Raw genomic sequence first — 12,301 nt, 5'->3', positions numbered from 1 at the left:
GGGTGGTGATGGTGATTTTCTAATTAATCTACCACTATTTGTACGAGACCAATGACGCATGCAATGCTAATGATGTGTGCTAAACTAATGATGCAAAAACGCTAAATGAAAATTGCAGAAATAAAAATAAACTGGAAATTAAATAAGCAAAAAAAATACGAAATAAAAATAAACAAACTGAAAAATAAATAAATAAATTAGGCGGTGAAACCAGCCATTAAAAGAAACAGTTTAGGCGGTATTTTAAAACCAGCCATATGATAAAACATAAAATTAAATAAATTAATGCACAAAAATAAATAAACTGAAATTAAAATGCTAGGCGGTGGAACCGACCATATAAATAAAAATACATAAATTAACAAAATTTAAATAACAATCAAGCGGCAGAACCAACCATTTAAAATAAATGCGAAAAGTAAATTAAAGAAATTTAAATAAATAAATTTAATTTGGGGACTGATTTGCAAAGGTTTTTGGGCTAAGATGAAGTTTCTCACAAATTTTATAGATAATGATAAGGTTTGAAAAGAAGAGGGGTGCTAACTGAAGTTTTACAAAAAGAGAATAAAATAGAATCACAAAAAGATTGTAACGACAAAACAAACAAAAATAAATTAAAATAAAATAAAAATAAAGTAAAGACAAACAAATACCAAATTTAGAAAACTCTCCGGCAACGGCGCCAAAAACTTGACACGACTCAAAAGTATGTTACTCTCAAGTATAAGAGCGTCTAGTAATAATATAACCCGGTGAGACCAGGGTCAAACCACAGGGAGTTTTAAATCTAGTAAAACTAAGAAAATTAATTGTGGGGAAAAGAAATTATTTGAAATCAATTTAAAAATAAGCTAAGGTTTAGGATCTACTCTCTGTATTCAAACTATAATTTTAATACTCTCTCATTTATATTTTGCCTCACTTTTACCAATTAATTATTATATCATTTAATTCTATGTGTGTGGATAATTATAGAATAAAGTACCTAATGTGCCACACTATATTAATGTGTCGATATTATGTCAAAATACCATAAAATCCAGTGAGATTTATAAATTAACATGATATAAAAATAATTAGAAAAGAATTAAAAAAAACTCATTTGAGAAAATAATAATAATTAATAGTTTGAAACATTAAGCTTCACTCTTCACCTCAACTTAATAAAATTAGCTGCTCATATTGAAAGAAAACACAACACTCTTTTTATTTGATAAACTTTTTGAAATATATTACAAAGAAAATTGATACAAACGGAAATAAGAAAAGAAAAGAAAAGAAACAAAGAAAGAAAGAAAATCTTCAGTCTCGGCTTCAGCTCTCAAATTTTGCTCTCCAGCTTCCCCCCGCTCTTAAATTTCTCCTCTTTTTTTATAGGCAACAATTGCCTTTAACTTTCTTTATTTTATTATTTATTTATTATTTTATTATTATTTTAAAATATATAAGTGTGTTGAAATGTGTGATGGTCAGGAGGTGTAATGGCCTCCTGACCATCACCAACATGTTTTTGTTCTTTTGTTCTTTTTTTTATTGATTATTTATTATTACATCTCTTCAATTTTGTTCCAGTAGCTCTTCTTTGTTCCCGCTTTCAATTCCAAGTCCATCTTTATTCTTGAAAAATATTTACAAGATAAAAATTAACAAATTACGAATTAATTTAACATAAAATATATTTGGAGAGTATTAAAATAATTTAGAAATAATGAACGCATTAATCGACACAATAAGTGAAAAACTAATAACTTTTTATTGTCAATCACACCCCCAACCAGCTTATTGTTAGGTCCTAGCAATTTAAGCAATAAAAGTTTAGTAAAATTTCAAACTCAAATTGAAAATCACACCCTCTCAAAACAGTTCAGTAAAATCCTGTAAAATGATCAATCATCAGAGCTACATTAATCAAGCCAATTTTAAGAATGATACATCAAACCCCAAAATCTCACGATTAAGAGTGACTCTCTCAAAAGAAGATATACCCCAAATTAATTTGTCACTCTAAAAAAATGGTAAATTTGAGAGAATAATAAAACAATATCACACGCTCTCACCAAGATAAAAAATAATGCCCACAACTTAGAAATAAAATGATCTCAAGTCCAATAAATTACTAGCAAAATTTATTTTTATTTTTACTCATCACCACATCTTTTAGTCCATATTACCAGCTTTTATCTAGAAGAATACACATGTAGCTTTGAAGAATTACATTATAAATGTGAATTTGATAAAGTTGAAAATACCATATGCTATTATAATGATCAATATTTTATAAAGATACCAGATCCATGGGGGAAAACGATTATGTTAGAATATAACAATGAATAAATTGATACCCTAAGAAATAGGATCAGATTTGCTCGAAATAGAATTAGTGAACGGTATGTTGAAATAAGAGTTAAGAGACTTTGGTAAAGTCCCCATAGTTCAGCTTCCATAATGGAACAACTACCCAAATTCATGTTAAAACCGCAAACCCATTCCCTACAATAATTCCTCACCAAGCCACCAGCATTAGCCAATCCCGATCTCTTTAAAGCCCCATCAGTATTGAGCTTGAAGAACGACCACTTTGGGGGCAGCCAATAGATCCATCTTTTAGTTTTTGGAACTCTCTGACTATCTAAAGACTTTATAAGCAGCGATGCTTTTTTCCGTGCAATTGTTCACATCCACAATTGCGTTGTGAAGGCTGCTTGATTTGTGAGCATAAACGAACTCATTGTGCCAATATCACATGCGCCAGACATGACGTCAAATAACATTGACCTATCCTTCTCATTAGAGATCCTCAAGTGGTTTTTCATATTATAAACAATCCATGCATGAACATCCAATGTAAAACAGGTATGACTTGTGTGTTTCGAAATAAGGGCTAACCAAATGCACATAGAGTCAACATAATCCCCAACTGCATGGAGAACATCCTCTATGATATGCCCACGCCGCATGCAAGTACTATCATTAAGCACATGTCTTCGCGATAATTTAGCATTATTTTTCAATCTATTATGCATCAGCAGCCAAAGAAAGCACTGAATGCTTTAGGGGCCTCTCCATCTCCAAATCAAAACCCAAAGGGAATTATTTTCATTTAGCATCGGTCTAAAGAGGGATAAATAAGCTGACCTCATGCTAAACGAACCAGACCGCGATGGACCCCAATAACAACAGTCAACTTCATCGCTAACAGAAGGGGGCATAATGCTTGCTATTTTGAGAATTATATGGTGGGGTAGAAAAGAAGCAAAACAATCCCAGTTCCAAGCACCATTATTATCGATAAAATTAGCTACACACTCATTTAATATGTTTTCAGTGATTGTACCGAAAGTACAAGATTGCAACCAACGCCCATCCTCCAGCCAATAATCTTTCCAAAATCTAGCCAACTTCCCATTCCCAATAGCCCAGCGAGTCACTTAGAGAACCTCATTCCATACGTTTCCCACGAATTTTCATAAAGGAGAACTATATCAAGTAGGACGTTTTAGAGGAAGGTTTTTTTTATCAACGCCATATTTAAACATCAATACTTGAATCTAGAAGCTGTGGGGTGATTCAATATGACCCTAACCAATTTTCATTAGCAAGGCTTTATTCATGAGATTAAGATCTTTAAGGCCAAGGCCCCCACATAAATTAAGGAGTTGTACTCTATCCCCTTAATAAGGTGTATGCGATGAGTCTCATCAATCTCGTTCTAGATAAAATGCTTGCAAATCTGATCAATTTTACTACGAATACTTAGAGGTAGCATGAAGGTGTGCATGGAATAGGTTGGGAGAGCCATAATGATCGACCGTTAATGTTATCGGACCTACAAGAGAAAGATGTTTGGTTGTCCAACCTGGAAGTCTCTGTAGTGCTAATGGTGGTCAAGGATAAGGTACCAGTTTCAGTGGGAGACATTGAGTTTGCATGAGAAATCTGGGAGATTTCATAGAGAATGTATGAGTTAGTAACAATGGTAAACATGATTAAACGCGTGAACTAACATAAAATGAAATACAAAAACTAAATGATAAAGCACGAGTTTTGAAAAAAGTTTATTCTTCAATCCACCATCAATTAAACAGAAGCAAGCCACTGTCATTCTAAGTAAAAAAACATAACAAAACCACCTATATAGGAATAATTTTTCAATATAGGAATCTTGAACTTTTCATGAAAAAAATCAGTTTACAATATTATAGGTACGTGAAAAATAAAGTTTATAACATTGTAAATCAGATCACCAGCTAGAATCTAACTCCACCTACATGGTTTAGTAAACAACTATAACATTGCATCCAACAATGGCGTCACCAGATTTAAAATCCGCTCGATGCATTTGAGCAATTGCATATCCACCAATCAATAGGAACTTGCCAGTGTCGCCGACGATGGGCATCTTACGGACAGGAACAATCGACCTGTTGTTGCCAAGGAGGCTGATATAGCTACCATTATTAGGACCATCAACGAACACAAAGCTCATGGACATGATGATAGCTAGTTGATGCTGACAAGCCGACCCGTAAAGCCCTTGAGCACGACCAACAAACTTTGATTGAGGACTAGTAGTTTCTATCGACGAATCATTTGCCAAATCACAACGCAGAAACGAGTTGGTGACTTGTAAGTATCAGTGGCTTGAGCAATGCTTTTTGCCACTACGTTTTTTTTGTTGTCTCTTTTGCGAAATCAAGCCCCGTAGCCAAAGTCTCTCTGATCGTATTGATGTTGCTGCCACCGGGCAAATGATGAGCAACAAAAAAACTACTTAAAACATTACAGTAACTTTAAAACAAGGCATGAAATTAAAAGGAAGAGAATAGATGATGCACTTTTGAAGGTAGAAAAGAAGGATGATTCAAGATTCATTTCAAAATTTTTTGAAGTGTTTTGATCAGTGAATATCCAAAGGTTGCTTAACTACAAAGGTGAAGTGGGAAGAAATTTTGACATTTTGTTACATTGAGCTAGGCAGCGAATGTATATGAGGGGCTTCACTTGTACACATAAAAAAGGAAGATTAATTACTCGTGGTTTTTTATTAAGAAAAAAATGGCTTGCTTAAAATATAGAGTGTGGTTAATTTCATTGAAGGACATGATTCAAAGGAAAAGAAAAAGAAATCTAATAATAAACTAAACAAAAAATAATGGCAAAAACAATATATTTAATTAAATGTACATTGAAATTACCTTTATAATGCAACAAGATATTAAAATCAATAGTTTACGCTAATAAATGAAGCGTAATTTATTTAATACTTATTTATGGACTCTTTCAATTCCATTAAAGCCACTGCAAGTCGTTTTTCAATATTCACTCAGATAAATAGAGGCTCATGCCTTTCTGATTCTTCCACATCTCTTTCAATTCTAATTAACCCGTTTGCAATTCTCTTAAGAAATTCAAAAATGTCGAAGAGTCTTACTTTCATCATTTTGGCTTTGCTTGTAGTGGCAAACACTAAAAACATGCTTATTTCAGCCAGTAGAACTAGCCAAGGATCTAAGCCAGAGGCTTTATTTTCTATTAACCCTATAGCATCACCTGACATTGTTGATTGCTCAGGGCTCACAAGTGAAGAGTGTTTGATCGAGTTGATTAAGAAAGCACTTGTAGACTATCGATACCCCTGCCCTGAGGGGGGGTGCAAATGACATTGTTAATAAGTTATTTCTTTTACCTTGTAAGAGTGCTTTTGCAATAATGATCAATTACAGTGAATTTGAATTTGTGTTTTTAATAAAATAAAACATTAATCCATTATGCATAGGTAATATTATGTCATATGTTTTTGGTGTGTGTATCTCCTACTGCTTTGTTATAGATGCATCGTCGAATCAATCTTCGAGAAATCAGTTTCTTTAAATAATAGCAATTATCAACCAATCAACATTACTATGTTGGTACCATTTGTAATATTTAAATTTTAAGTCTATCTACTTTTAGGGTGAGATTATTGATTCCTAAGAAAAATAATAAAATAAACCCTCATTATCGAAATCCTATATTACTAAGCTGTCCGATTTAATTTAATGTTAAACTTTAATTTAACCCCTGAAAATGTCTAGACTTACCTACATTTATTGCTAAGAATATGATTTAAAAGTTCATCAATGTGCACCTCATTTATGCTCATCTTTTGAAGAACAAATAGGGTGGATTGAGATTTTCATGCTTTTGGAGGGTAAATTAAAGATAGTTATTAGGAGGGAACGAATTGAAGTTTGTTTTTAAATGCAAAGATGTATTCTTTTAGTTTATTTGAGATAGTTCGTTTGACTTTAATTTAACATATGTTTTTGTAATTGAAATATAGATACTTCTTTATTTTTGTTTTTAAGCTGAGTAATATAATATTTATATTTAATTGATCACTTAAAAAATGTTTATGCATTAATATGTTAATTTTTCGCGCCTTGGAAGGTAATAATTTTTTTTTATAAAAAAATAATGCAAGCAACAGTAAGAATTAAGATTAATCATATAATGATGCAAACTATGGACATACTAATAAGTTGGTACACGGAATCTTAATCAATGATGTCTGGTTTCAGCTTTCCTTGTTTTTTCTTTCTTCGGTAATGCTCTTAAGATGTTATGAATTAAACAAATATATGTTCCCAATTATGCACTCTTATCATATAAGGAGCATCATAAACAGAGGAAAAACAATTTCAAGTTTGGTGACCAAAAAGACTTGAAACAATGCCTAATGTCTTTGAAAGAAGTAGGGGATTCAACATAACTGTGTGGACTGAATAGAGAAGTAGTAGCAAATAGAACACTCAACATAAAAGGCACCGAACAAAATACAGTTAAAAGGCTGTTACAAGTGAATAAAAGTTACAGATTTTATTTTGAAATTAAATTCTAAAAATAAATTTAAGAGTTAGTGTTTCATTTTATGGATGTAAATGCCCTTCTCCAATTTCATTTTAAAAACATACCAAAATCCAAGTAATTTTTTTGCTCTCCTCTCTCAACTAAAATCTTTCTATCTTAGACTTCACGTGATGGAGTTCCAACACTAGTTTGAAGTTCGCAAGAGTAGTGAGGTTATGTTGCCGAGAACATTTGACTTTATAATATCCTAAGGGACATTTGCTAATATAACCTAAGTACTACTGAGAAAATGACAAATCCTTTTTAAGGACATTGTAACTGCACATGCCTCAATTTAATTTATGTTCTTCTCTTTCTTATTGATCTGTACTAGAGAAATTATCTCTACACCAACTCTGTTTTATCATATGTACATCTAGATACTACAAAATTTTAACATGTTCTTTGCACTACCATCATTTCTGAACTTGTATTAATCGACTAATTTGACAATAATAATTAAAATAAAATGACCATTTTACCCCTAAGTGATCTAAAAGACCATTTTATCCCACGAAATTTTTAATTAAAAAACTATGATTACCATTTAACTAATTGATAAAATATTATTGAAAAATCAACCTGCGCGTACTATTTAACTAATGGATAAAATATTATTGATTTTTTCAATTCTTTTGACCTAAAAAATGTGTAATTCCCATCTTAAATATTTTCCTTTTTTTTTTATCAATTGTACAGTCACAATTATAAGACAATTTTCATTTTTTAAATTAATCACCAAAATAACAATAGTTTGAATCAATTTTGAATAATAAAAATTATAAATTGGAAAATGTATCGAGTAAAAATTATAATTATAAAAATTAACATCGCAGATTTTGAGATTTTTTTTATTAAAATCAAAGGTAATCTCATAACTATAATTTTTTTTTTCAAAAATTTTGTAGGATAAAATAGTCTTTCATTTCATTCAAGAATAAAATGGTCATTTTATTTCATTTCTTAGTGTGAAAGTAGTTCACTGAAAAAACTTTAGAAACAAAGTGGTGAAAGAACAAGTTAAAAATTTGTGGTAGTTAGATATATGTATGACAAAACAGTGGTGGTGCAGAGATAATTTCCCTTCATACAAGGTTATTAAAAAATTTTGTTTCAATAAACTCATGACAAGTGTGTAGCTAGCTTACTAGTAAACTTAGGCACTCTTAGAAAGATTCTAAAGCAAAAGTAATGCCTGAAAAATCTAGATTTAAGTAAGGCCATTTGTGACCCTTTTAGTCTTTTCTAAGAACTCAACTGGTATATTTTTTCATACACTATGGATTGTTTTATGTCATTTATTAGCAATAATTTTCAACATATATTCCCAAACTTTACCATTTTATAGCTTGAAGTTCATAGGGCTTTGGAATTAGATCATTTACAAAAATCTTTACAAGGTGATAATGATACGGAGAGAATATGTAAATTTTAAGTCAGCCAGTATGAGGGCGCCTTCAACTTAATTGGGGTCTTCACTTTTAAGGCACTACCAGGGTGGCCATTGCCCTCATTGCTTATGTACCTTAACTTCATATAGATTTTTACTTTTTTTCGATCCCTTTTTTGGAGCACAAGTAGATTGTCGATTAATGCCAAACGCACAAGAATGTGGTCAAATGCCTAGATTAGGGAAAAATAATGAAATTTAAAGTAATACACCAGACTGCTGATGTATTAACATTATATTGAAATTCAATATTTGGCTACCAACAAGCACATATTATATATAAAGAATTAAACACACAAATAAACATAAAATGAAATACTTAAATAAAATGATAGAGTGCATGTTTTGGAAAAGTTTATTCCTCAATCCACCACTAATTAAATAGAAGCAAGTCACTGTCATTCTATGTAAACATACATAACTAATCGCCTACTTAGGAATAATATTTTGATTTGGGAATCTTGAATTTTTCATTAAAAAATCAGTTTACAATATTATAAGTACATGAAAAAGAAAGTGTATCTTGTATGAGAGTTTTTTGCATTACCGATCAATTGCAATGAAATCGAAGCTGCGTTTTAATAAAAAGAAGAAATGGATCACACATACATAGTTCATACTTCTAAATGTTGGATTAAAATTTATTAAAACACAACACGGGCAAAGTCACTAGCAAATAAGAAAGAATAGCAAAGTCATTCTTAGGGAATATATTGAATATCACTCTAGATATGTTAGAGTAGTAAACTTCACTCTGTATTTTATTAGAAGTAATAGGACCATTTGGTCCATATATTGAAGATGTATCTACCTACAAAAGCATAGTTAATGGCCAACAATATCTCATCTTAACCACACCAGAGATATCATTTACAATGTATAAGCTAAATTAGTATATGGCTGCTCCTACACTTCAACAACTAATGGCTTGTAAACGAGTGTTAAGGTACTTAAAGGAACTGGAAGATATGGATGAAACTAATTGGATTCACAGATACAAAGTAGGCATGTGATTTGGATGACAAAAAATCGATTGGAGTTTACTACATATACTTGGGAAACAATTTAATACATGGTCATCAAAAAAGCAATCTATGGTAGCAAGGTCCAGTGCAGAAAGTGAATATAGAGCACTTACAGAATTAACTTGGTTGCAATCATTATTCAGTGAAATCGGAATACAATGTACATTAGTTCCATCAATTTGGTGTGATAATGCAAGTGCCACTGAATTATCCAAGAATCCAATCTATCACTCAAGAACTAAACATATTGAGTTGGATATGCATGTTGAGTTGGATATGCATGTTGAGTGTTAGAAAATGCATATTTATAAAGGAGAAAACCGTCATTTTACATTTTAAGTCTTACTAACAACCCTTACTTTTATATATTTAACCTTCTTGTGATTTAATTACATGTGTTTTATTTTAATTAAGTATTTTATGTATTTTAGGGGCATTATAGTCATTTCACAATAAAGGAGAGATCAGACGGCAAAACGGACATCACTTTTGAACTCAGGACGGTCGAAAACCTTAGGAGGAGCATAAAAGGAAAAATGGCATTATTCACATGTACGGTACTATTCACGTGTACGGTACTGTATACGTTACTGTTCACGACACTGTTCACATAGACGGATGATGACGTGGCATTGACCGATGATGTGGCATTGACTAATGAGGTGTCACGATCCTGTTGGACTAAAATTCTTATGTACTGTTGATGGTGACGTGGCAGCATATCAGTGGACGAAAAATCTCGCGTACGGTGCATGCATCACACAGGATTATTTTCAACCAAACCGCGTTACTGTTCATCCGGGTCAAACCGTGTTACTGTTCATCCACGTGGTCAAACTGTGGACTGTTGACTGATGACGTGGCGCAATCCTGAGCGTCTAAACTGTTTTTAATCCGATGGCCATGATTTACTCCATGTATCTATAAAAAGGGGGCCTCCCCCCCCTAATTTGATATCTCTGAATCCATTTTTGGACTCTGTTTTCTGTAATTCCCTCTCCATCTTGTATTTTCTTCGTATTTTAATAAATTCCTATTTTGCCCCTAGTTCAATTATGAGTGGCTAATTTTCTTTCAAGCTTGGGTTGAAGGTGAAGTCTCAACATGTGTCATGGGCTTAATTTGGTAAATTTATTTTCTCTTCCCCTCTAGTTTTTGTGGATGTTTTGACTTCTCGTCGACAAATAATACTAATCTTGTCTAGTACCGCCTTGGTTTCACCGGCCCTCTAGTATAAGGTTATTATTATTTGGCACGATAAGCCCTTAGCACCATATTGATTAGAGCGTGGTTCATGAGGTGTGGATTCCCCCCTCATGATTTAATTGGCATTAATAAGGAATATTTAGCCCATGATGCATGTTGATGCGGATCCGAATACCCAAGTACGTCATTTCAATAGAATTATCTTCAATCTATTCTTGCCATTGCAAGTCAAATTTTAGAATTTATTATCGCCATTTCAATTCCAATTTTAGAATAATTTAAATCACTTCCACCACAATTCCAACCACCCATTTACAAAATTAATTCTACATATAATTAAAATCCACCTCCTCGTGGGATCGACACTCGTCACCATTGATCTACACTACAATAGATTCGTGCGCTTGCGAGTACATTAAAATTTGCACAACAAGTTTTTGGCGCCGTTGCCGGGGAGGTAAGTAATTTTAATTCATAGAATTAATTTTTGTGAATAATTTCTTTTATTTGTTTTCTTGTATTTTTTTTATTATTAAAAAAAAAAGAAAAAAAAAGTGAATCTACATTTAAAGGTTAGTATTTCTTTTCTTTTTCTCTTCTTTAAAATTTTGTAATTTAATTTTCCATTTATTTTTCTTTGTAATTTTTTTTTATCTTATTAATTTAATTTTTAGTTAATTTCTTTCACGTATTTATTTTTGTGTATTTTTATAGAAAGGTTGTAATAGCGCAATAAGGTTAGTATCGTAATTTCTCCCTCTTCTTTATTTTTATTTGTTTTGTTCCCATCTTTATTTTTTGTTTTGTTTGCATCTTTATTTTTATTTTATTTATTTTGCATGCATGGTCGTAGGTCATTATTACCTAATCTTGAACCTATAGACCTTGAATTAGAAAAAACACTTCGCACACACAAACACGTTAAAAATAAAATGGATTTACAAGCACCACAGGAGAGGCCATTTAAGGACTATTTTAGTCCCTTAGCTAATTTGAGCACGTCATGCATAAGATACCCAAATGTAGCTGCTAGGAGTTTTGAATTAAAACCTAGTGTGTTAAATTGTCTCCCTACATTTTATGGCCTAGAAAATGAGGATCCATATAATCATTTGAATGATTTTCATGCCATTTGTCAAACATTCAAATATGAGAATTTTTCAGATGATGATGTTAAACTTAGACTATTCCCATTTTCTTTAAAAGATAGAGCTCGTTCATGGCTTAATACATTGCCTGCTAATAGAATTGCATCATGGGAACAAATGGTTACAAAATTTTTAAATAAATATTTCCCAGTGCATAAAACCAATGCTATTCGCAGGGAAATCTCGGAGTTTACCCAGAAAGATGACGAGCAATTTTTCGAAACATGGGAGCGATTCAATGGGCTACTCTTGAAGTGTCCACATCATGAGTACGAGAAATGGCACCAATGCCAATACTTTTTGGAAGGATTATTGCCGAATGTGCAAGAATGGCTAATGGCAACGAGTGGAGGAGAGCTAATGTCAAAAAGTGCATCAGAGATTTGGGAATTCTTCCAGCGACAAGCAGATAATTCCCAACAACGGAGTCGATCACTCAAGACTACTAGAAGAATTAAAGGAGTGAATGAGGTTCAAATTGGCGAATCAAGTTCAGAAATTAAAGAAGTCAAAGCGATAATTGAAGGTCTCTCTCGACAAATAGCATCATTATCGACTGCTAAATCAACAGAGCCACATGA

General features: G+C 32.1%; 1 non-coding gene and 1 pseudogene across 1 annotated transcript; both read right to left on the bottom strand.

Moving 5' to 3' along the window:
* LOC127902266 (uncharacterized) overlaps positions 1-12,301 on the bottom strand; it is an 85,853-nt pseudogene that overhangs the window by 20,327 nt on the left and 53,225 nt on the right.
* On the bottom strand, positions 11,889-11,991 carry LOC127902819 (small nucleolar RNA R71). The gene has a single exon (XR_008055457.1). It is a non-coding gene; the product is annotated as a small nucleolar RNA R71 (small nucleolar RNA).

Source organism: Citrus sinensis, chromosome 5 (assembly GCF_022201045.2).
Source record: "Citrus sinensis cultivar Valencia sweet orange chromosome 5, DVS_A1.0, whole genome shotgun sequence".
In the NCBI taxonomy this organism is placed as follows: domain Eukaryota; kingdom Viridiplantae; phylum Streptophyta; class Magnoliopsida; order Sapindales; family Rutaceae; genus Citrus; species Citrus sinensis.
The sequence above is the reverse complement of the archived record's forward strand: the minus strand, read 5'-3'. Positions and strand labels throughout refer to the sequence as shown.